The sequence below is a fragment of the Genypterus blacodes genome, unplaced genomic scaffold (genome assembly GCF_046128005.1).
Source record: "Genypterus blacodes isolate CSIRO-AG114 ecotype Tasmania unplaced genomic scaffold, CSIRO-AGI_Gbla_v1 ptg000033l_1, whole genome shotgun sequence".
Lineage (NCBI taxonomy): Eukaryota > Metazoa > Chordata > Actinopteri > Ophidiiformes > Ophidiidae > Genypterus > Genypterus blacodes.
In genome coordinates this window covers 1,831,314-1,854,053 of record NW_027466846.1, presented here as the reverse complement: position 1 = coordinate 1,854,053, position 22,740 = coordinate 1,831,314, and the positions used below count along the sequence as shown (strand labels likewise).

Here is a 22,740-nt window from a genome sequence, read left to right as displayed (position 1 = left end):
CACATATGGAATAGCAATGAATTTGGATTGGTTTATCTTCTCTTTATCATCCAGAGTGCTGGTGTAGTTCTAGGTTCTTTCGGCTGTTTTCACAAAGGACGAGTGAGGGTATCCACAAGCTTTGGTGTACTGGTCTGAATATTTCTCACTGTAACAAATTGCAAACACCATGTTGCTCCTGTGTTTGGGTGATCCAGTTTATCCCTCAGCATGTTACTGTGTTTGAAAGCTATATGGTGATGTTAGAAATCCTTCTGATTTTCTAAGATACTGCTAAACCATGGTACAACAAAGACATGTTTTTGCGTTAGCATGTTGCACAGCCACAGGAAATGCATTTGTAAGTTATAAACTAAGTTAGCATTGGACACAAATTACGATATATGTAAGCTAAGCCATGTTTCAACGAGCCAGGACTCGAACCTGGAATCTTCTGATCCGAAGTCAGACGCGTTATCCATTACGCCACTAGCCCTTACACAGCATGCAACATTTATTGGACAGCGTTGGATCAAATAGGATATAGTATAACATGCTTACACCAGAAGCCAATTGAAAAGCCCTTAAGTGATCTAATATCTCAGCACTTGAAAAACTGCAGGTATATACTAGTGTACATTGTGGAGCTGCTGGAGACCATCAGGCCAACGCCAAAGCTTGATCTCCGAATGTTCAAAGTCAGCACAATGGTAAGTCTTATAGTCTCAAGTAAATTAAAACAACGAGCTAGCCAGGAGTCGAACCTGGAATCTTCTGATTCGTAGTCAGACGCGTTATCCATTGCGCCACTAACCCTGTGTTTCCCAGAATATACTGCACAGATCCAGACGATATGAGATGTACAGGAACACACGTATGGAATAGCAATGAATTTGGATTGGTTTATCTTCTCTTTATCATCCAGAGTGCTGGTGTAGTTCTAGGTTCTTTCGGCCGTTTTCACAAAGGACGAGTTAGGGTATCCACAAGCTTTGGTGTACTGGTCTGAATATTCCTCACTGTAACAAATTGCAAACACCATGTTGCTCCTGTGTTTGGGTGATCCAGTTTATCCCTCAGCATGTTACTGCGTTTGAAAGCTATAAGGCGATGTTGAAAATCCTTCTGATTTTCTAAGATACTGCTAAACCATGGTACAACAAAGACATGTTTTTGCGTTAGCATGTTGCACAGCCACAGGAAATGCATTTGTAAATGTAAGTTATAAACTAAGTTAGCATTGGGCACAAATTACGATATATGTAAGATAAGCCATGTCTCGAGCGAGCCAGGACTCGAACCTGGAATCTTCTGATCCGAAGTCAGACGCGTTATCCATTACGCCACTAGCCCTTACACTGCACACATACGGAATAGCAATGAATTTGGATTGGTTTATCTTCTCTTTATCATCCAGAGTGCTGGTGTAGTTCTAGGTTCTTTCGGCCGTTTTCACAAAGGACGAGTTAGGGTATCCACAAGCATTGGTGTACTGGTCTGAATATTCCTCACTGTAACAATTTGCAAACACCATGTTGCTCCTGTGTTTGGGTGATCCAGTTTATCCCTCAGCATGTTACTGTGTTTGAAAGCTATACGGTGATGTTGAAAATCCTTCTGATTTTCTAAGATACTGCTAAACCATGGTACAACAAAGACATGTTTTTGCGTTAGCATGTTGCACAGCCACAGGAAATGCATTTGTAAATGTAAGTTATAAACTAAGTTAGCATTGGACACAAATTACGATATATGTAAGCTAAGGCATGTTTCGAGCGAGCCAGGACTCGAACCTGGAATCGTCTGATACGAAGTCAGACGCGTTATCCATTACGCCACTAGCCCTTACACAGCATGCAACATTTATTGGACAGCGTTGGATAAAATAGGATATAGTATAACATGCTTACACCAGAAGCCAATTGAAAAGCCCTTAAGTGATCTAATATCTCAGCACTTGAAAAACTGCAGGTATATACTAGTGTACATTGTGGAGCTGCTGGAGACCATCAGGCCAACGCCAAAGCTTGATCTCCGAATATTCAAAGTCAGCACAATGGTAAGTCTTATAGTCTCAAGTAAATTAAAACAACGAGCTAGCCAGGAGTCGAACCTGGAATCTTCTGATCCGTAGTCAGACGCGTTATCCATTGCGCCACTAACCCTGTGTGTCCCAGAATATACTGCACAGATCCAGACGATATGAGATGTACAGGAACACACGTATGGAATAGCAATGAATTTGGATTGGTTTATCTTCTCTTTATCATCCAGAGTGCTGGTGTAGTTCTAGGTTCTTTCGGCCGTTTTCACAAAGGACGAGTTAGGGTATCCACAAGCTTTGGTGTACTGGTCTGAATATTCCTCACTGTAACAAATTGCAAACACCATGTTGCTCCTGTGTTTGGGTGATCCAGTTTATCCCTCAGCATGTTACTGTGTTTGAAAGCTATACGGCGATGTTGAAAATCCTTCTGATTTTCTAAGATACTGCTAAACCATGGTACAACAAAGACATGTTTTTGCGTTAGCATGTTGCACAGCCACAGGAAATGCATTTGTAAATGCAAGTTATAAACTAAGTTAGCATTGGGCACAAATTACGATATATGTAAGATAAGCCATGTCTCGAGCGAGCCAGGACTCGAACCTGGAATCTTCTGATCCGAAGTCAGACGCGTTATCCATTACGCCACTAGCCCTTACACTGCATGGAATAGCAATGAATTTGGATTGGTTTATCTTCTCTTTATCATCCAGAGTGCTGGTGTAGTTCTAGGTTCTTTCGGCCGTTTTCACAAAGGACGAGTTAGGGTATCCACAAGCTTTGGTGTACTGGTCTGAATATTCCTCACTGTAACAAATTGCAAACACCATGTTGCTCCTGTGTTTGGGTGATCCAGTTTATCCCTCAGCATGTTACTGTGTTTGAAAGCTATACGGCGATGTTGAAAATCCTTCTGATTTTCTAAGATACTGCTAAACCATGGTACAACAAAGACATGTTTTTGCGTCAGCATGTTGCACAGCCACAGGAAATGCATTTGTAAATGCAAGTTATAAACTAAGTTAGCATTGGGCACAAATTACGATATATGTAAGATAAGCCATGTCTCGAGCGAGCCAGGACTCGAACCTGGAATTTTCTGATCCGAAGTCAGACGCGTTATCCATTACGCCACTAGCCCTTACACAGCATGCAACATTTATTGGACAGCGTTGGATAAAATAGGATATAGTATAACATGCTTACACCAGAAGCCAATTGAAAAGCCCTTAAGTGATCTAATATCTCAGCACTTGAAAAACTGCAGGAATATACTAGTGTACATTGTGGAGCTGCTGGAGACCATCAGGCCAACGCCAAAGCTTGATCTCCGAATGTTCAAAGTCAGCACAATGGTAAGTCTTATAGTCTCAAGTAAATTAAAACAACGAGCTAGCCAGGAGTCGAACCTGGAATCTTCTGATCCGTAGTCAGACGCGTTATCCATTGCGCCACTAACCCTGTGTGTCCCAGAATATACTGCACAGATCCAGACGATATGAGATGTACAGGAACACACGTATGGAACAGCAATGAATTTGGATTGGTTTATCTTCTCTTTATCATCCAGAGTGCTGGTGTAGTTCTAGGTTCTTTTGGCCGTTTTCACAAAGGATGAGTTAGGGTATCCACAAGCTTTGGTGTACTGGTCTGAATATTCCTCACTGTAACAAATTGCAAACACCATGTTGCTCCTGTGTTTGGGTGATCCAGTTTATCCCTCAGCATGTTACTGTGTTTGAAAGCTATACGGCGATGTTGAAAATCCTTCTGATTTTCTAAGATACTGCTAAACCTTGTTACAACAAAGACATGTTTTTTTAGTTAGCATGTTGGACAGCCACAGGAAATGCATTTGTAAATGCAAGTTATAAACTAAGTTAGCATTGGGCACAAATTACGATATATGTGAGATAAGCCATGTCTCGAGCGAGCCAGGACTCGAACCTGGAATCTTCTGATCCGAAGTCAGACGCGTTATCCATTACGCCACTAGCCCTGTGCGTCCCAGAATATACTGCACAGATCCAGACGATATAAGATGTACAGGAACACACATATGGAATAGCAATGAATTTGGATTGGTTTATCTTCTCTTTATCATCCAGAGTGCTGGTGTAGTTCTAGGTTCTTTCGGCTGTTTTCACAAAGGACGAGTGAGGGTATCCACAAGCTTTGGTGTACTGGTCTGAATATTTCTCACTGTAACAAATTGCAAACACCATGTTGCTCCTGTGTTTGGGTGATCCAGTTTATCCCTCAGCATGTTACTGTGTTTGAAAGCTATATGGTGATGTTAGAAATCCTTCTGATTTTCTAAGATACTGCTAAACCATGGTACAACAAAGACATGTTTTTGCGTTAGCATGTTGCACAGCCACAGGAAATGCATTTGTAAGTTATAAACTAAGTTAGCATTGGACACAAATTACGATATATGTAAGCTAAGCCATGTTTCAACGAGCCAGGACTCGAACCTGGAATCTTCTGATCCGAAGTCAGACGCGTTATCCATTACGCCACTAGCCCTTACACAGCATGCAACATTTATTGGACAGTGTTGGATCAAATAGGATATAGTATAACATGCTTACACCAGAAGCCAATTGAAAAGCCCTTAAGTGATCTAATATCTCAGCACTTGAAAAACTGCAGGTATATACTAGTGTACATTGTGGAGCTGCTGGAGACCATCAGGCCAACGCCAAAGCTTGATCTCCGAATGTTCAAAGTCAGCACAATGGTAAGTCTTATAGTCTCAAGTAAATTAAAACAACGAGCTAGCCAGGAGTCGAACCTGGAATCTTCTGATTCGTAGTCAGACGCGTTATCCATTGCGCCACTAACCCTGTGTTTCCCAGAATATACTGCACAGATCCAGACGATATGAGATGTACAGGAACACACGTATGGAATAGCAATGAATTTGGATTGGTTTATCTTCTCTTTATCATCCAGAGTGCTGGTGTAGTTCTAGGTTCTTTCGGCCGTTTTCACAAAGGACGAGTTAGGGTATCCACAAGCTTTGGTGTACTGGTCTGAATATTCCTCACTGTAACAAATTGCAAACACCATGTTGCTCCTGTGTTTGGGTGATCCAGTTTATCCCTCAGCATGTTACTGCGTTTGAAAGCTATAAGGCGATGTTGAAAATCCTTCTGATTTTCTAAGATACTGCTAAACCATGGTACAACAAAGACATGTTTTTGCGTTAGCATGTTGCACAGCCACAGGAAATGCATTTGTAAATGTAAGTTATAAACTAAGTTAGCATTGGGCACAAATTACGATATATGTAAGATAAGCCATGTCTCGAGCGAGCCAGGACTCGAACCTGGAATCTTCTGATCCGAAGTCAGACGCGTTATCCATTACGCCACTAGCCCTTACACTGCACACATACGGAATAGCAATGAATTTGGATTGGTTTATCTTCTCTTTATCATCCAGAGTGCTGGTGTAGTTCTAGGTTCTTTCGGCCGTTTTCACAAAGGACGAGTTAGGGTATCCACAAGCATTGGTGTACTGGTCTGAATATTCCTCACTGTAACAATTTGCAAACACCATGTTGCTCCTGTGTTTGGGTGATCCAGTTTATCCCTCAGCATGTTACTGTGTTTGAAAGCTATACGGTGATGTTGAAAATCCTTCTGATTTTCTAAGATACTGCTAAACCATGGTACAACAAAGACATGTTTTTGCGTTAGCATGTTGCACAGCCACAGGAAATGCATTTGTAAATGTAAGTTATAAACTAAGTTAGCATTGGACACAAATTACGATATATGTAAGCTAAGGCATGTTTCGAGCGAGCCAGGACTCGAACCTGGAATCTTCTGATACGAAGTCAGACGCGTTATCCATTACGCCACTAGCCCTTACACAGCATGCAACATTTATTGGACAGCGTTGGATAAAATAGGATATAGTATAACATGCTTACACCAGAAGCCAATTGAAAAGCCCTTAAGTGATCTAATATCTCAGCACTTGAAAAACTGCAGGTATATACTAGTGTACATTGTGGAGCTGCTGGAGACCATCAGGCCAACGCCAAAGCTTGATCTCCGAATGTTCAAAGTCAGCACAATGGTAAGTCTTATAGTCTCAAGTAAATTAAAACAACGAGCTAGCCAGGAGTCGAACCTGGAATCTTCTGATCCGTAGTCAGACGCGTTATCCATTGCGCCACTAACCCTGTGTGTCCCAGAATATACTGCACAGATCCAGACGATATGAGATGTACAGGAACACACGTATGGAATAGCAATGAATTTGGATTGGTTTATCTTCTCTTTATCATCCAGAGTGCTGGTGTAGTTCTAGGTTCTTTCGGCCGTTTTCACAAAGGACGAGTTAGGGTATCCACAAGCTTTGGTGTACTGGTCTGAATATTCCTCACTGTAACAAATTGCAAACACCATGTTGCTCCTGTGTTTGGGTGATCCAGTTTATCCCTCAGCATGTTACTGTGTTTGAAAGCTATACGGCGATGTTGAAAATCCTTCTGATTTTCTAAGATACTGCTAAACCATGGTACAACAAAGACATGTTTTTGCGTTAGCATGTTGCACAGCCACAGGAAATGCATTTGTAAATGCAAGTTATAAACTAAGTTAGCATTGGGCACAAATTACGATATATGTAAGATAAGCCATGTCTCGAGCGAGCCAGGACTCGAACCTGGAATCTTCTGATCCGAAGTCAGACGCGTTATCCATTACGCCACTAGCCCTTACACTGCACACATATGGAATAGCAATGAATTTGGATTGGTTTATCTTCTCTTTATCATCCAGAGTGCTGGTGTAGTTCTAGGTTATTTCGGCCGTTTTCACAAAGGACGAGTTAGGGTATCCACAAGCTTTGGTGTACTGGTCTGAATATTCCTCACTGTAACAAATTGCAAACACCATGTTGCTCCTGTGTTTGGGTGATCCAGTTTATCCCTCAGCATGTTACTGTGTTTGAAAGCTATACGGCGATGTTGAAAATCCTTCTGATTTTCTAAGATACTGCTAAACCATGGTACAACAAAGACATGTTTTTGCGTTAGCATGTTGGACAGCCACAGGTATAGTATAACATGCTTGTAAATGTAAGTTATGAACTAAGTTAGCATTGGGCACAAATTACGATATATGTAAGATAAGCCATGTCTCGAGCGAGCCAGGACTCGAACCTGGAATCTTCTGATCCGAAGTCAGACGCGTTATCCATTACGCCACTAGCCCTTACACTGCACACATATGGAATAGCAATGAATTTGGATTGGTTTATCTTCTCTTTATCATCCAGAGTGCTGGTGTAGTTCTAGGTTCTTTCGGCCGTTTGCACAAAGGACGAGTTAGGGTATCCACAAGCTTTGGTGTACTGGTCTGAATATTCCTCACTGTAACAAATTGCAAACACCATGTTGCTCCTGTGTTTGGGTGATCCAGTTTATCCCTCAGCATGTTACTGTGTTTGAAAGCTATACGGCGATGTTGAAAATCCTTCTGATTTTCTAAGATACTGCTAAACCATGGTACAACAAAGACATGTTTTTGCGTCAGCATGTTGCACAGCCACAGGAAATGCATTTGTAAATGCAAGTTATAAACTAAGTTAGCATTGGGCACAAATTACGATATATGTAAGATAAGCCATGTCTCGAGCGAGCCAGGACTCGAACCTGGAATTTTCTGATCCGAAGTCAGACGCGTTATCCATTACGCCACTAGCCCTTACACAGCATGCAACATTTATTGGACAGCGTTGGATAAAATAGGATATAGTATAACATGCTTACACCAGAAGCCAATTGAAAAGCCCTTAAGTGATCTAATATCTCAGCACTTGAAAAACTGCAGGTATATACTAGTGTACATTGTGGAGCTGCTGGAGACCATCAGGCCAACGCCAAAGCTTGATCTCCGAATGTTCAAAGTCAGCACAATGGTAAGTCTTATAGTCTCAAGTAAATTAAAACAGCGAGCTAGCCAGGAGTCGAACCTGGAATCTTCTGATCCGTAGTCAGACGCGTTATCCATTGCGCCACTAACCCTGTGTGTCCCAGAATATACTGCACAGATCCAGACGATATGAGATGTACAGGAACACACGTATGGAATAGCAATGAATTTGGATTGGTTTATCTTCTCTTTATCATCCAGAGTGCTGGTGTAGTTCTAGGTTCTTTCGGCCGTTTTCACAAAGGACGAGTTAGGGTTTCCACAAGCTTTGGTGTACTGGTCTGAATATTCCTCACTGTAACAAATTGCAAACACCATGTTGCTCCTGTGTTTGGGTGATCCAGTTTATCCCTCAGCATGTTACTGTGTTTGAAAGCTATACGGTGATGTTGAAAATCCTTCTGATTTTCTAAGATACTGCTAAACCATGGTACAACAAAGACATGTTTTTGCGTTAGCATGTTGCACAGCCACAGGAAATGCATTTGTAAATGTATGTTATAAACTACGTTAGCATTGGACACAAATTACGATATATGTAAGCTAAGCCATGTTTCGAGCGAGCCAGGACTCGAACCTGGAATCTTCTGATATGAAGTCAGACGCGTTATCCATTACGCCACTAGCCCTTACACCGCACGCAACATTTATTGGACAGCGTTGGATAAAATAGGATATAGTATAACATGCTTACACCAGAAGCCAATTGAAAAGCCCTTAAGTGATCTAATATCTCAGCACTTGAAAAACTGCAGGAATATACTAGTGTACATTGTGGAGCTGCTGGAGACCATCAGGCCAACGCCAAAGCTTGATCTCCGAATGTTCAAAGTCAGCACAATGGTAAGTCTTATAGTCTCAAGTAAATTAAAACAACGAGCTAGCCAGGAGTCGAACCTGGAATCTTCTGATCCGTAGTCAGACGCGTTATCCATTGCGCCACTAACCCTGTGTGTCCCAGAATATACTGCACAGATCCAGACGATATGAGATGTACAGGAACACACGTATGGAACAGCAATGAATTTGGATTGGTTTATCTTCTCTTTATCATCCAGAGTGCTGGTGTAGTTCTAGGTTCTTTTGGCCGTTTTCACAAAGGATGAGTTAGGGTATCCACAAGCTTTGGTGTACTGGTCTGAATATTCCTCACTGTAACAAATTGCAAACACCATGTTGCTCCTGTGTTTGGGTGATCCAGTTTATCCCTCAGCATGTTACTGTGTTTGAAAGCTATACGGCGATGTTGAAAATCCTTCTGATTTTCTAAGATACTGCTAAACCTTGTTACAACAAAGACATGTTTTTTTAGTTAGCATGTTGGACAGCCACAGGAAATGCATTTGTAAATGCAAGTTATAAACTAAGTTAGCATTGGGCACAAATTACGATATATGTGAGATAAGCCATGTCTCGAGCGAGCCAGGACTCGAACCTGGAATCTTCTGATCCGAAGTCAGACGCGTTATCCATTACGCCACTAGCCCTGTGCGTCCCAGAATATACTGCACAGATCCAGACGATATAAGATGTACAGGAACACACATATGGAATAGCAATGAATTTGGATTGGTTTATCTTCTCTTTATCATCCAGAGTGCTGGTGTAGTTCTAGGTTCTTTCGGCTGTTTTCACAAAGGACGAGTGAGGGTATCCACAAGCTTTGGTGTACTGGTCTGAATATTTCTCACTGTAACAAATTGCAAACACCATGTTGCTCATGTGTTTGGGTGATCCAGTTTATCCCTCAGCATGTTACTGTGTTTGAAAGCTATATGGTGATGTTAGAAATCCTTCTGATTTTCTAAGATACTGCTAAACCATGGTACAACAAAGACATGTTTTTGCGTTAGCATGTTGCACAGCCACAGGAAATGCATTTGTAAGTTATAAACTAAGTTAGCATTGGACACAAATTACGATATATGTAAGCTAAGCCATGTTTCAACGAGCCAGGACTCGAACCTGGAATCTTCTGATCCGAAGTCAGACGCGTTATCCATTACGCCACTAGCCCTTACACAGCATGCAACATTTATTGGACAGCGTTGGATCAAATAGGATATAGTATAACATGCTTACACCAGAAGCCAATTGAAAAGCCCTTAAGTGATCTAATATCTCAGCACTTGAAAAACTGCAGGTATATACTAGTGTACATTGTGGAGCTGCTGGAGACCATCAGGCCAACGCCAAAGCTTGATCTCCGAATGTTCAAAGTCAGCACAATGGTAAGTCTTATAGTCTCAAGTAAATTAAAACAACGAGCTAGCCAGGAGTCGAACCTGGAATCTTCTGATTAGTCAGACGCGTTATCCATTGCGCCACTAACCCTGTGTGTCCCAGAATATACTGCACAGATCCAGACGATATGAGATGTACAGGAACACACGTATGGAATAGCAATGAATTTGGATTGGTTTATCTTCTCTTTATCATCCAGAGTGCTGGTGTAGTTCTAGGTTCTTTCGGCCGTTTTCACAAAGGACGAGTTAGGGTATCCACAAGCTTTGGTGTACTGGTCTGAATATTCCTCACTGTAACAAATTGCAAACACCATGTTGCTCCTGTGTTTGGGTGATCCAGTTTATCCCTCAGCCTGTTACTGTGTTTGAAAGCTATACGGCGATGTTGAAAATCCTTCAGATTTTCTAAGATACTGCTAAACCATGGTACAACAAAGACATGTTTTTGCGTTAGCATGTTGCACAGCCACAGGAAATGCATTTGTAAATGCAAGTTATAAACTAAGTTAGCATTGGGCACAAATTACGATATATGTAAGCTAAGCCATGTTTCAGGCGAGCCAGGACTCGAATCTGGAATCTTCTGATCCGAAGTGAGACGCGTTATCCATTACGCCACTAGCCCTTACACAGCAGGCGACATTTATTGGACAGCGTTGGATAAAATAGGATATAGTATAACATGCTTACACCAGAAGCCAATTGAAAAGCCCTTAAGTGATCTAATATCTCAGCACTTGAAAAACTGCAGGTATATACTATTGTACATTGTGGAGCTGCTGGAGACCATCAGGCCAACGCCAAAGCTTGATCTCCGAATGTTCAAAGTCAGCACAATGGTAAGTCTTATAGTCTCAAGTAAATTAAAAAAACGAGCTAGCCAGGAGTCCAACCTGGAATCTTCTGATCCGTAGTCAGACACGTTATCCATTGCGCCACTAACCCTGTGTGTCCCAGAATATACTGCACAGATCCAGACGATATGAGATGTACAGGAACACACGTATGGAATAGCAATGAATTTGGATTGGTTTATCTTCTCTTTATCATCCAGAGTGCTGGTGTAGTTCTAGGTTCTTTCGGCCGTTTTCACAAAGGATGAGTTAGGGTATCCACAAGCTTTGGTGTACTGGTCTGAATATTCCTCACTGTAACAAATTGCAAACACCATGTTGCTCCTGTGTTTGGGTGATCCAGTTTATCCCTCAGCATGTTACTGTGTTTGAAAGCTATACGGCGATGTTGAAAATCCTTCTGATTTTCTAAGATACTGCTAAACCTTGGTACAACAAAGACATGTTTTTGCGTTAGCATGTTGGACAGCAACAGGAAATGCAAGTTATAAACTAAGTTAGCATTGGGCACAAATTACGATATATGTAAGATAAGCCATGTCTCGAGCGAGCCAGGACTCGAACCTGGAATCTTCTGATCCGAAGTCAGACGAGTTATCCATTACGCCACTAGCCCTTACACAGCACGCAACATTTATTGGACAGCGTTGGATAAAATAGGATATAGTATAACATGCTTACACCAGAAGCCAATTGAAAAGCCCTTAAGTGATCTAATATCTCAGCACTTGAAAAACTGCAGGTATATACTATTGTACATTGTGGAGCTGCTGGAGACCATCAGGCTAACGCAAAAGCTTGATCTCCGAATGTTCAAAGTCAGCACAATGGTAAGTCTTATAGTCTCAAGTAAATTAAAACAACGAGCTAGCCAGGAGTCGAACCTGGAATCTTCTGATCCGTAGTCAGACGCGTTATCCATTACGCCACTAGCCCTGTGTGTCCCAGAATATACTGCACAGATCCAGACCATATGAGATGTACAGGAACACACATATGGAATAGCAATGAATTTGGATTGGTTTATCTTCTCTTTATCATCCAGAGTGCTGGTGTAGTTCTAGGTTCTTTCGGCCGTTTTCACAAAGGACGAGTTAGGGTATCCACAAGCTTTGGTGTACTGGTCTGAATATTCCTCACTGTAACAAATTGCAAACACCATGTTGCTCCTGTGTTTGGGTGATCCAGTTTATCCCTCAGCATGTTACTGTGTTTGAAAGCTATACGGTGATGTTGAAAATCCTTCTGATTTTCTAAGATACTGCTAAACCATGGTACAACAAAGACATGTTTTTGCGTTAGCATGTTGCACAGCCACAGGAAATGCATTTGTAAATGTAAGTTATAAACTAAGTTAGCGTTGGACACAAATTACGATATATGTAAGCTAAGCCATGTTTCGAGCGAGCCAAGACTCGAACCTGGAATCTTCTGATACGAAGTCAGACGCGTTATCCATTACGCCACTAGCCCTTACACAGCACGCAACATTTATTGGACAGCGTTGGATAAAATATGATATAGTATAACATGCTTACACCAGAAGCCAATTGAAAAGCCCTTAAGTGATCTAATATCTCAGCACTTGAAAAACTGCAGGTATATACTAGTGTACATTGTGGAGCTGCTGGAGACCATCAGGCCAACGCCAAAGCTTGATCTCCGAATGTTCAAAGTCAGCACAATGGTAAGTCTTATAGTCTCAAGTAAATTAAAACAACGAGCTAGCCAGGAGTCGAACCTGGAATCTTCTGATCCGTAGTCAGACGCGTTATCCATTGCGCCACTAACCCAGTGTTTCCCAGAATATACTGCACAGATCCAGACGATATGAGATGTACAGGAACACACGTATGGAATAGCAATGAATTTGGATTGGTTTATCTTCTCTTTATCATCCAGAGTGCTGGTGTAGTCCTAGGTTCTTTCGGCCGTTTTCACAAAGGATGAGTTAGGGTATCCACAAGCTTTGGTGTACTGGTCTGAATATTCCTCACTGTAACAAATTGCAAACACCATGTTGCTCCTGTGTTTGGGTGATCCAGTTTATCCCTCAGCATGTTACTGTGTTTGAAAGCTATACGGCGATGTTGAAAATCCTTCTGATTTTCTAAGATACTGCTAAACCTTGGTACAACAAAGACATGTTTTTGCGTTAGCATGTTGGACAGCAACAGGAAATGCATTTGTAAATGCAAGTTATAAACTAAGTTAGCATTGGGCACAAATTACGATATATGTAAGCTAAGCCATGTTTCGAGCGAGCCAGGACTCGAACCTGGAATCTTCTGATACGAAGTCAGACGCGTTATCCATTACGCCACTAGCCCTTACACAGCACGCAACATTTATTGGACAGCGTTGGATCAAATAGGATATAGTATAACATGCTTACACCAGAAGCCAATTGAAAAGCCCTTAAGTGATCTAATATCTCAGCACTTGAAAAACTGCAGGTATATACTAGTGTACATTGTGGAGCTGCTGGAGACCATCAGGCCAACGCCAAAGCTTGATCTCCGAATGTTCAAAGTCAGCACAATGGTAAGTCTTATAGTCTCAAGTAAATTAAAACAACGAGCTAGCCAGGAGTCGAACCTGGAATCTTCTGATCCGTAGTCAGACGCGTTATCCATTGCGACACTAACCCAGTGTTTCCCAGAATATACTGCACAGATCCAGACGATATGAGATGTACAGGAACACACATATGGAATAGCAATGAATTTGGATTGGTTTATCTTCTCTTTATCATCCAGAGTGCTGGTGTAGTTCTAGGTTCTTTCGGCCGTTTTCACAAAGGATGAGTTAGGGTATCCACAAGCTTTGGTGTACTGGTCTGAATATTCCTCACTGTAACAAATTGCAAACACCATGTTGCTCCTGTGTTTGGGTGATCCAGTTTATCCCTCAGCATGTTACTGTGTTTGAAAGCTATACGGCGATGTTGAAAATCCTTCTGATTTTCTAAGATACTGCTAAACCATGGTACAACAAAGACACGTTTTTGCGTTAGCATGTTGCACAGCCACAGGAAATGCATTTGTAAATGCAAGTTATAAACTAAGTTAGCATTGGGCACAAATTACGATATATGTAAGATAAGCCATGTCTCAAGCGAGCCAGGACTCGAACCTGGAATCTTCTGATCCGAAGTCAGACGCATTATCCATTACGCCACTAGCCCTTACACTGCGCACATATGGAATAGCAATGAATTTGGATTGGTTTATCTTCTCTTTATCATCCAGAGTGCTGGTGTAGTTCTAGGTTCTTTCGGCCGTTTTCACAAAGGACGAGTTAGGGTATCCACAAGCTTTGGTGTACTGGTCTGAATATTTCTCACTGTAACAAATTGCAAACACCATGTTGCTCCTGTGTTTGGGTGATCCAGTTTATCCCTCAGCATGTTACTGTGTTTGAAAGCTATACGGTGATGTTGAAAATCCTTCTGATTTTCTAAGATACTGCTAAACCATGGTACAACAAAGACATGTTTTTGCGTTAGCATGTTGCACAGCCACAGGAAATGCATTTGTAAATGTAAGTTATAAACTAAGTTAGCATTGGACACAAATTACGATATATGTAAGCTAAGCCATGTTTCGAGCGAGCCAGGACTCGAACCTGGAATCTTCTGATCCGAAGTCAGATGCGTTATCCATTACGCCACTAGCCCTTACAGAGACATTTATTGGACAGCGTTGGATCAAATAGGATATAGTATAACATGCTTACACCAGAAGCCAATTGAAAAGCCCTTAAGTGATCTAATATCTCAGCACTTGAAAAACTGCAGGTATATACTAGTGTACATTGTGGAGCTGCTGGAGACCATCAGGCCAACGCCAAAGCTTGATCTCCGAATGTTCAAAGTCAGCACAATGGTAAGTCTTATAGTCTCAAGTAAATTAAAACAACGAGCTAGCCAGGAGTCAAACCTGGAATCTTCTGATTCGTAGTCAGACGCGTTATCCATTGCGCCACTAACCCTGTGTGTCCCAGAATATACTGCACAGATCCAGACGATATGAGATGTACAGGAACACACGTATGGAATAGCAATGAATTTGGATTGGTTTATCTTCTCTTTATCATCCAGAGTGCTGGTGTAGTTCTAGGTTCTTTCGGCCGTTTTCACAAAGGACGAGTTAGGGTATCCACAAGCTTTGGTGTACTGGTCTGAATATTCCTCACTGTAACAAATTGCAAACACCATGTTGCTCCTGTGTTTGGGTGATCCAGTTTATCCCTCAGCCTGTTACTGTGTTTGAAAGCTATACGGCGATGTTGAAAATCCTTCAGATTTTCTAAGATACTGCTAAACCATGGTACAACAAAGACATGTTTTTGCATTAGCATGTTGCACAGCCACAGGAAATGCATTTGCAAATGCAAGTTATAAACTAAGTTAGCATTGGGCACAAATTACGATATATGTAAGCTAAGCCATGTTTCGAGCGAGCCAGGACTCGAACCTGGAATCTTCTGATCCGAAGTCAGACGCGTTATCCATTACGCCACTAGCCCTTACACAGCACGTGACATTTATTGGACAGCGTTGGATAAAATAGGATATAGTATAACATGCTTACACCAGAAGCCAATTGAAAAGCCCTTAAGTGATCTAATATCTCAGCACTTGAAAAACTGCAGGTATATACTAGTGTACATTGTGGAGCTGCTGGAGACCATCAGGCCAACGCCAAAGCTTGATCTCCGAATGTTCAAAGTCAGCACAATGGTAAGTCTTATAGTCTCAAGTAAATTAAAACAACGAGCTAGCCAGGAGTCGAACCTGGAATCTTCTGATCCGTAGTCAGACACGTTATCCATTGCGCCACTAACCCTGTGTGTCCCAGAATATACTGCACAGATCCAGACCATATGAGATGTACAGGAACACACGTATGGAATAGCAATGAATTTGGATTGGTTTATCTTCTCTTTATCATCCAGAGTGCTGGTGTAGTTCTAGGTTCTTTCGGCCGTTTTCACAAAGGACGAGTTAGGGTATCCACAAGCTTTGGTGTACTGGTCTGAATATTCCTCACTGTAACAAATTGCAAACACCATGTTGCTGCTGTGTTTGGGATGTTGAAAATCCTTCTGATTTTCTAAGATACTGCTAAACCATGGTACAACAAAGACATGTTTTTGCGTTAGCATGTTGCACAGCCACAGGAAATGCATTTGTAAGTTATAAACTAAGTTAGCATTGGACACAAATTACGATATATGTAAGCTAAGCCATGTTTCGAGCGAGCCAGGACTCGAACCTAGAATCTTCTGATCCGAAGTCAGACGCGTTATCCATTACGCCACTAGCCCTTACACAGCACGTAACATTTATTGGACAGCGTTGGATAAAATAGGATATAGTATAACATGCTTACACCAGAAGCCAATTGAAAAGCCCTTAAGTGATCTAATATCTCAGCACTTGAAAAACTGCAGGTATATACTAGTGTACATTGTGGAGCTGCTGGAGACCATCAGGCCAACGCCAAAGCTTGATCTCCGAATGTTCAAAGTCAGCACAATGGTAAGTCTTATAGTCTCAAGTAAATTAAAACAACGAGCTAGCCAGGAGTCGAACCTGGAATCTTCTGATCCGTAGTCAGACACGTTATCCATTGCGCCACTAACTCTGTGTGTCCCAGAATATACTGCACAGATACAGACGATATGAGATGTACAGGAACACACGTATGGAATAGCAATGAATTTGGATTGGTTTATCTTCTCTTTATCATCCAGAGTGCTGGTGTAGTTCTAGGTTCTTTCGGCCGTTTTCACAAAGGATGAGTTAGGGTATCCACAAGCTTTGGTGTACTGGTCTGAATATTCCTCACTGTAACAAATTGCAAACACCATGTTGCTCCTGTGTTTGGGTGATCCAGTTTATCCCTCAGCATGTTACTGTGTTTGAAAGCTATACGGCGATGTTGAAAATCCTTCTGATTTTCTAAGATACTGCTAAACCTTGGTACAACAAAGACATGTTTTTGCGTTAGCATGTTGGACAGCAACAGGAAATGCATTTGTGAATGCAAGTTATAAACTAAGTTAGCATTGGGCACAAATTACGATATATGTAAGATAAGCCATGTCTCGAGCGAGCCAGGACTCGAACCTGGAATCTTCTGATCCGAAGTCAGACGCATTATTCATTACGCCACTAGCCCTTACACAGCACACAACATTTATTGGACAGCGTTGGATAAAATAGGATATAGTATAACATGCTTACACCAGAAGCCAATTGAAAAGCCCTTAAGTGATCTAATATCTCAGCACTTGAAAAACTGCAGGTATATACTATTGTACATTGTGGAGCTGCTGGAGACCATCAGGCCAACGCCAAAGCTTGATCTCCGAATGTTCAAAGTCAGCACAATGGTAAGTCTTATAGTCTCAAGTAAATTAAAACAACGAGCTAGCCAGGAGTCGAACCTGGAATCTTCTGATCCGTAGTCAGACACGTTATCCATTGCGCCACTAACCCTGTGTGTCCCAGAATATACTGCACAGATCCAGACCATATGAGATGTACAGGAACACACGTATGGAATAGCAATGAATTTGGATTGGTTTATCTTCTCTTTATCATCCAGAGTGCTGGTGTAGTTCTAGGTTCTTTCGGCCGTTTTCACAAAGGATGAGTTAGGGTATCCACAAGCTTTGGTGTACTGGTCTGAATATTCCTCACTGTAACAAATTGCAAACACCATGTTGCTCCTGTGTTTGGGTGATCCAGTTTATCCCTCAGCATGTTACTGTGTTTGAAAGCTATACGGCGATGTTGAAAATCCTTCTGATTTTCTAAGATACTGCTAAACCTTGGTACAACAAAGACATGTTTTTGCGTTAGCATGTTGGACAGCAACAGGAAATGCATTTGTAAATGCAAGTTATAAACTAAGTTAGCATTGGGCACAAATTACGATATATGTAAGATAAGCCATGTCTCGAGCGAGCCAGGACTCGAACCTGGAATCTTCTGATCCGAAGTCAGACGCATTATTCATTACGCCACTAGCCCTTACACAGCACACAACATTTATTGGACAGCGTTGGATAAAATAGGATATAGTATAACATGCTTACACCAGAAGCCAATTGAAAAGCCCTTAAGTGATCTAATATCTCAGCACTTGAAAAACTGCAGGTATATACTATTGTACATTGTGGAGCTGCTGGAGACCATCAGGCCAACGCCAAAGCTTGATCTCCGAATGTTCAAAGTCAGCACAATGGTAAGTCTTATAGTCTCAAGTAAATTAAAACAACGAGCTAGCCAGGAGTCGAACCTGGAATCTTCTGATCCGTAGTCAGACACGTTATCCATTGCGCCACTAACCCTGTGTGTCCCAGAATATACTGCACAGATCCAGACCATATGAGATGTACAGGAACACACGTATGGAATAGCAATGAATTTGGATTGGTTTATCTTCTCTTTATCATCCAGAGTGCTGGTGTAGTTCTAGGTTCTTTCGGCCGTTTTCACAAAGGATGAGTTAGGGTATCCACAAGCTTTGGTGTACTGGTCTGAATATTCCTCACTGTAACAAATTGCAAACACCATGTTGCTCCTGTGTTTGGGTGATCCAGTTTATCCCTCAGCATGTTACTGTGTTTGAAAGCTATACGGCGATGTTGAAAATCCTTCAGATTTTCTAAGATACTGCTAAACCTTGGTACAACAAAGACATGTTTTTGCGTTAGCATGTTGGACAGCAACAGGAAATGCATTTGTAAATGCAAGTTATAAACTAAGTTAGCATTGGGCACAAATTACGATATATGTAAGATAAGCCATGTCTCGAGCGAGCCAGGACTCGAACCTGGAATCTTCTGATCCGAAGTCAGACGCGTTATCCATTACGCCACTAGCCCTTACACAGCACGCAACATTTATTGGACAGCGTTGGATAAAATAGGATATAGTATAACATGCTTACACCAGAAGCCAATTGAAAAGCCCTTAAGTGATCTAATATCTCAGCACTTGAAAAACTGCAGGTATATACTATTGTACATTGTGGAGCTGCTGGAGACCATCAGGCTAACGCAAAAGCTTGATCTCCGAATGTTCAAAGTCAGCACAATGGTAAGTCTTATAGTCTCAAGTAAATTAAAACAACGAGCTAGCCAGGAGTCGAACCTGGAATCTTCTGATCCGTAGTCAGACACGTTATCCATTGCGCCACTAACTCTGTGTGTCCCAGAATATACTGCACAGATACAGACGATATGAGATGTACAGGAACACACGTATGGAATAGCAATGAATTTGGATTGGTTTATCTTCTCTTTATCATCCAGAGTGCTGGTGTAGTTCTAGGTTCTTTCGGCCGTTTTCACAAAGGATGAGTTAGGGTATCCACAAGCTTTGGTGTACTGGTCTGAATATTCCTCAATGTAACAAATTGCAAACACCATGTTGCTCCTGTGTTTGGGTGATCCAGTTTATCCCTCAGCATGTTACTGTGTTTGAAAGCTATACGGCGATGTTGAAAATCCTTCTGATTTTCTAAGATACTGCTAAACCTTGGTACAACAAAGACATGTTTTTGCGTTAGCATGTTGGACAGCAACAGGAAATGCATTTGTAAATGCAAGTTATAAACTAAGTTAGCATTGGGCACAAATTACGATATATGTAAGATAAGCCATGTCTCGAGCGAGCCAGGACTCGAACCTGGAATCTTCTGATCCGAAGTCAGACGCATTATTCATTACGCCACTAGCCCTTACACAGCACACAACATTTATTGGACAGCGTTGGATAAAATAGGATATAGTATAACATGCTTACACCAGAAGCCAATTGAAAAGCCCTTAAGTGATCTAATATCTCAGCACTTGAAAAACTGCAGGTATATACTATTGTACATTGTGGAGCTGCTGGAGACCATCAGGCCAACGCCAAAGCTTGATCTCCGAATGTTCAAAGTCAGCACAATGGTAAGTCTTATAGTCTCAAGTAAATTAAAACAACGAGCTAGCCAGGAGTCGAACCTGGAATCTTCTGATCCGTAGTCAGACACGTTATCCATTGCGCCACTAACCCTGTGTGTCCCAGAATATACTGCACAGATCCAGACCATATGAGATGTACAGGAACACACGTATGGAATAGCAATGAATTTGGATTGGTTTATCTTCTCTTTATCATCCAGAGTGCTGGTGTAGTTCTAGGTTCTTTCGGCCGTTTTCACAAAGGATGAGTTAGGGTATCCACAAGCTTTGGTGTACTGGTCTGAATATTCCTCACTGTAACAAATTGCAAACACCATGTTGCTCCTGTGTTTGGGTGATCCAGTTTATCCCTCAGCATGTTACTGTGTTTGAAAGCTATACGGCGATGTTGAAAATCCTTCAGATTTTCTAAGATACTGCTAAACCTTGGTACAACAAAGACATGTTTTTGCGTTAGCATGTTGGACAGCAACAGGAAATGCATTTGTAAATGCAAGTTATAAACTAAGTTAGCATTGGGCACAAATTACGATATATGTAAGATAAGCCATGTCTCGAGCGAGCCAGGACTCGAACCTGGAATCTTCTGATCCGAAGTCAGACGCGTTATCCATTACGCCACTAGCCCTTACACAGCACGCAACATTTATTGGACAGCGTTGGATAAAATAGGATATAGTATAACATGCTTACACCAGAAGCCAATTGAAAAGCCCTTAAGTGATCTAATATCTCAGCACTTGAAAAACTGCAGGTATATACTATTGTACATTGTGGAGCTGCTGGAGACCATCAGGCTAACGCAAAAGCTTGATCTCCGAATGTTCAAAGTCAGCACAATGGTAAGTCTTATAGTCTCAAGTAAATTAAAACAACGAGCTAGCCAGGAGTCGAACCTGGAATCTTCTGATCCGTAGTCAGACGCGTTATCCATTGCGCCACTAACCCTGTGTGTCCCAGAATATACTGCACAGATCCAGACCATATGAGATGTACAGGAACACACATATGGAATAGCAATGAATTTGGATTGGTTTATCTTCTCTTTATCATCCAGAGTGCTGGTGTAGTTCTAGGTTCTTTCGGCCGTTTTCACAAAGGATGAGTTAGGGTATCCACAAGCTTTGGTGTACTGGTCTGAATATTCCTCACTGTAACAAATTGCAAACACCATGTTGCTCCTGTGTTTGGGTGATCCAGTTTATCCCTCAGCATGTTACTGTGTTTGAAAGCTATACGGCGATGTTGAAAATCCTTCTGATTTTCTAAGATACTGCTAAACCATGGTACAACAAAGACACGTTTTTGCGTTAGCATGTTGCACAGCCACAGGAAATGCATTTGTAAATGCAAGTTATAAACTAAGTTAGCATTGGGCACAAATTACGATATATGTAAGATAAGCCATGTCTCGAGCGAGCCAGGACTCGAACCTGGAATCTTCTGATCCGAAGTGAGACGCATTATCCATTACGCCACTAGCCCTTACACAGCACGTGACATTTATTGGACAGCGTTGGATAAAATAGGATATAGTATAACATGCTTACACCAGAAGCCAATTGAAAAGCCCTTAAGTGATCTAATATCTCAGCACTTGAAAAACTGCAGGTATATACTATTGTACATTGTGGAGCTGCTGGAGACCATCAGGCCAACGCCAAAGCTTGATCTCCGAATGTTCAAAGTCAGCACAATGGTAAGTCTTATAGTCTCAAGTAAATTAAAACAACGAGCTAGCCAGGAGTCGAACCTGGAATCTTCTGATCCGTAGTCAGACACGTTATCCATTGCGCCACTAACCCTGTGTGTCCCAGAATATACTGCACAGATCCAGACGATATGAGATGTACAGGAACACACGTATGGAATAGCAATGAATTTGGATTGGTTTATCTTCTCTTTATCATCCAGAGTGCTGGTGTAGTTCTAGGTTCTTTCGGCCGTTTTCACAAAGGATGAGTTAGGGTATCCACAAGCTTTGGTGTACTGGTCTGAATATTCCTCACTGTAACAAATTGCAAACACCATGTTGCTCCTGTGTTTGGGTGATCCAGTTTATCCCTCAGCATGTTACTGTGTTTGAAAGCTATACGGCGATGTTGAAAATCCTTCTGATTTTCTAAGATACTGCTAAACCTTGGTACGACAAAGACATGTTTTTGCGTTAGCATGTTGGACAGCAACAGGAAATGCATTTGTAAATGCAAGTTATAAACTAAGTTAGCATTGGGCACAAATTACGATATATGTAAGATAAGCCATGTCTCGAGCGAGCCAGGACTCGAACCTGGAATCTTCTGATGCGAAGTCAGACGCATTATCCATTACGCCACCAGCCCTTACACTGCACACATATGGAATAGCAATGAATTTGGATTGGTTTATCTTCTCTTTATCATCCAGAGTGCTGGTGTAGTTCTAGGTTCTTTCGGCCGTTTTCAGAAAGGACGAGTTAGGGTATCCACAAGCTTTGGTGTACTGGTCTGAATATTTCTCACTGTAACAAATTGCAAACACCATGTTGCTCCTGTGTTTGGGTGATCCAGTTTATCCCTCAGCATGTTACTGTGTTTGAAAGCTATACGGTGATGTTGAAAATCCTTCTGATTTTCTAAGATACTGCTAAACCATGGTACAACAAAGACATGTTTTTGCGTTAGCATGTTGCA

The 22,740-nt window shown here is 41.6% G+C and overlaps 35 non-coding genes across 35 annotated transcripts; all 35 read right to left on the bottom strand.

The window, feature by feature from the left end:
* Positions 1-722: 722 nt before the first annotated feature.
* trnar-acg (transfer RNA arginine (anticodon ACG)) lies at positions 723-795 on the bottom strand. Its single transcript has one exon. It is a non-coding gene; the product is annotated as a tRNA-Arg (tRNA).
* Positions 796-1,259: 464 nt separating this feature from the next.
* On the bottom strand, positions 1,260-1,332 carry trnar-ucg (transfer RNA arginine (anticodon UCG)). Its single transcript has one exon. It is a non-coding gene; the product is annotated as a tRNA-Arg (tRNA).
* Positions 1,333-2,071: 739 nt separating this feature from the next.
* trnar-acg (transfer RNA arginine (anticodon ACG)) lies at positions 2,072-2,144 on the bottom strand. The gene has a single exon. It is a non-coding gene; the product is annotated as a tRNA-Arg (tRNA).
* Positions 2,145-2,608: 464 nt separating this feature from the next.
* trnar-ucg (transfer RNA arginine (anticodon UCG)) lies at positions 2,609-2,681 on the bottom strand. The gene has a single exon. It is a non-coding gene; the product is annotated as a tRNA-Arg (tRNA).
* Positions 2,682-3,094: 413 nt separating this feature from the next.
* Positions 3,095-3,167, bottom strand: trnar-ucg (transfer RNA arginine (anticodon UCG)). Its single transcript has one exon. It is a non-coding gene; the product is annotated as a tRNA-Arg (tRNA).
* Positions 3,168-3,414: 247 nt separating this feature from the next.
* On the bottom strand, positions 3,415-3,487 carry trnar-acg (transfer RNA arginine (anticodon ACG)). The gene has a single exon. It is a non-coding gene; the product is annotated as a tRNA-Arg (tRNA).
* A 465-nt stretch (positions 3,488-3,952) lies between these two features.
* trnar-ucg (transfer RNA arginine (anticodon UCG)) lies at positions 3,953-4,025 on the bottom strand. Its single transcript has one exon. It is a non-coding gene; the product is annotated as a tRNA-Arg (tRNA).
* Positions 4,026-4,802: 777 nt separating this feature from the next.
* On the bottom strand, positions 4,803-4,875 carry trnar-acg (transfer RNA arginine (anticodon ACG)). Its single transcript has one exon. It is a non-coding gene; the product is annotated as a tRNA-Arg (tRNA).
* A 464-nt stretch (positions 4,876-5,339) lies between these two features.
* On the bottom strand, positions 5,340-5,412 carry trnar-ucg (transfer RNA arginine (anticodon UCG)). Its single transcript has one exon. It is a non-coding gene; the product is annotated as a tRNA-Arg (tRNA).
* A 419-nt stretch (positions 5,413-5,831) lies between these two features.
* On the bottom strand, positions 5,832-5,904 carry trnar-ucg (transfer RNA arginine (anticodon UCG)). Its single transcript has one exon. It is a non-coding gene; the product is annotated as a tRNA-Arg (tRNA).
* Positions 5,905-6,151: 247 nt separating this feature from the next.
* trnar-acg (transfer RNA arginine (anticodon ACG)) lies at positions 6,152-6,224 on the bottom strand. Its single transcript has one exon. It is a non-coding gene; the product is annotated as a tRNA-Arg (tRNA).
* A 464-nt stretch (positions 6,225-6,688) lies between these two features.
* On the bottom strand, positions 6,689-6,761 carry trnar-ucg (transfer RNA arginine (anticodon UCG)). The gene has a single exon. It is a non-coding gene; the product is annotated as a tRNA-Arg (tRNA).
* A 426-nt stretch (positions 6,762-7,187) lies between these two features.
* trnar-ucg (transfer RNA arginine (anticodon UCG)) lies at positions 7,188-7,260 on the bottom strand. Its single transcript has one exon. It is a non-coding gene; the product is annotated as a tRNA-Arg (tRNA).
* A 419-nt stretch (positions 7,261-7,679) lies between these two features.
* trnar-ucg (transfer RNA arginine (anticodon UCG)) lies at positions 7,680-7,752 on the bottom strand. Its single transcript has one exon. It is a non-coding gene; the product is annotated as a tRNA-Arg (tRNA).
* A 247-nt stretch (positions 7,753-7,999) lies between these two features.
* trnar-acg (transfer RNA arginine (anticodon ACG)) lies at positions 8,000-8,072 on the bottom strand. The gene has a single exon. It is a non-coding gene; the product is annotated as a tRNA-Arg (tRNA).
* A 784-nt stretch (positions 8,073-8,856) lies between these two features.
* Positions 8,857-8,929, bottom strand: trnar-acg (transfer RNA arginine (anticodon ACG)). The gene has a single exon. It is a non-coding gene; the product is annotated as a tRNA-Arg (tRNA).
* Positions 8,930-9,394: 465 nt separating this feature from the next.
* On the bottom strand, positions 9,395-9,467 carry trnar-ucg (transfer RNA arginine (anticodon UCG)). The gene has a single exon. It is a non-coding gene; the product is annotated as a tRNA-Arg (tRNA).
* A 2,476-nt stretch (positions 9,468-11,943) lies between these two features.
* On the bottom strand, positions 11,944-12,016 carry trnar-acg (transfer RNA arginine (anticodon ACG)). Its single transcript has one exon. It is a non-coding gene; the product is annotated as a tRNA-Arg (tRNA).
* A 784-nt stretch (positions 12,017-12,800) lies between these two features.
* On the bottom strand, positions 12,801-12,873 carry trnar-acg (transfer RNA arginine (anticodon ACG)). The gene has a single exon. It is a non-coding gene; the product is annotated as a tRNA-Arg (tRNA).
* Positions 12,874-13,337: 464 nt separating this feature from the next.
* Positions 13,338-13,410, bottom strand: trnar-ucg (transfer RNA arginine (anticodon UCG)). The gene has a single exon. It is a non-coding gene; the product is annotated as a tRNA-Arg (tRNA).
* A 247-nt stretch (positions 13,411-13,657) lies between these two features.
* Positions 13,658-13,730, bottom strand: trnar-acg (transfer RNA arginine (anticodon ACG)). Its single transcript has one exon. It is a non-coding gene; the product is annotated as a tRNA-Arg (tRNA).
* Positions 13,731-14,686: 956 nt separating this feature from the next.
* Positions 14,687-14,759, bottom strand: trnar-ucg (transfer RNA arginine (anticodon UCG)). Its single transcript has one exon. It is a non-coding gene; the product is annotated as a tRNA-Arg (tRNA).
* A 241-nt stretch (positions 14,760-15,000) lies between these two features.
* trnar-acg (transfer RNA arginine (anticodon ACG)) lies at positions 15,001-15,073 on the bottom strand. The gene has a single exon. It is a non-coding gene; the product is annotated as a tRNA-Arg (tRNA).
* Positions 15,074-15,537: 464 nt separating this feature from the next.
* trnar-ucg (transfer RNA arginine (anticodon UCG)) lies at positions 15,538-15,610 on the bottom strand. The gene has a single exon. It is a non-coding gene; the product is annotated as a tRNA-Arg (tRNA).
* A 247-nt stretch (positions 15,611-15,857) lies between these two features.
* On the bottom strand, positions 15,858-15,930 carry trnar-acg (transfer RNA arginine (anticodon ACG)). Its single transcript has one exon. It is a non-coding gene; the product is annotated as a tRNA-Arg (tRNA).
* Positions 15,931-16,338: 408 nt separating this feature from the next.
* trnar-ucg (transfer RNA arginine (anticodon UCG)) lies at positions 16,339-16,411 on the bottom strand. The gene has a single exon. It is a non-coding gene; the product is annotated as a tRNA-Arg (tRNA).
* Positions 16,412-16,658: 247 nt separating this feature from the next.
* trnar-acg (transfer RNA arginine (anticodon ACG)) lies at positions 16,659-16,731 on the bottom strand. The gene has a single exon. It is a non-coding gene; the product is annotated as a tRNA-Arg (tRNA).
* Positions 16,732-17,515: 784 nt separating this feature from the next.
* Positions 17,516-17,588, bottom strand: trnar-acg (transfer RNA arginine (anticodon ACG)). The gene has a single exon. It is a non-coding gene; the product is annotated as a tRNA-Arg (tRNA).
* A 784-nt stretch (positions 17,589-18,372) lies between these two features.
* trnar-acg (transfer RNA arginine (anticodon ACG)) lies at positions 18,373-18,445 on the bottom strand. The gene has a single exon. It is a non-coding gene; the product is annotated as a tRNA-Arg (tRNA).
* Positions 18,446-18,909: 464 nt separating this feature from the next.
* trnar-ucg (transfer RNA arginine (anticodon UCG)) lies at positions 18,910-18,982 on the bottom strand. Its single transcript has one exon. It is a non-coding gene; the product is annotated as a tRNA-Arg (tRNA).
* A 247-nt stretch (positions 18,983-19,229) lies between these two features.
* On the bottom strand, positions 19,230-19,302 carry trnar-acg (transfer RNA arginine (anticodon ACG)). The gene has a single exon. It is a non-coding gene; the product is annotated as a tRNA-Arg (tRNA).
* Positions 19,303-20,086: 784 nt separating this feature from the next.
* trnar-acg (transfer RNA arginine (anticodon ACG)) lies at positions 20,087-20,159 on the bottom strand. Its single transcript has one exon. It is a non-coding gene; the product is annotated as a tRNA-Arg (tRNA).
* A 464-nt stretch (positions 20,160-20,623) lies between these two features.
* Positions 20,624-20,696, bottom strand: trnar-ucg (transfer RNA arginine (anticodon UCG)). The gene has a single exon. It is a non-coding gene; the product is annotated as a tRNA-Arg (tRNA).
* Positions 20,697-20,943: 247 nt separating this feature from the next.
* Positions 20,944-21,016, bottom strand: trnar-acg (transfer RNA arginine (anticodon ACG)). The gene has a single exon. It is a non-coding gene; the product is annotated as a tRNA-Arg (tRNA).
* Positions 21,017-21,800: 784 nt separating this feature from the next.
* On the bottom strand, positions 21,801-21,873 carry trnar-acg (transfer RNA arginine (anticodon ACG)). The gene has a single exon. It is a non-coding gene; the product is annotated as a tRNA-Arg (tRNA).
* Positions 21,874-22,740: the final 867 nt, after the last annotated feature.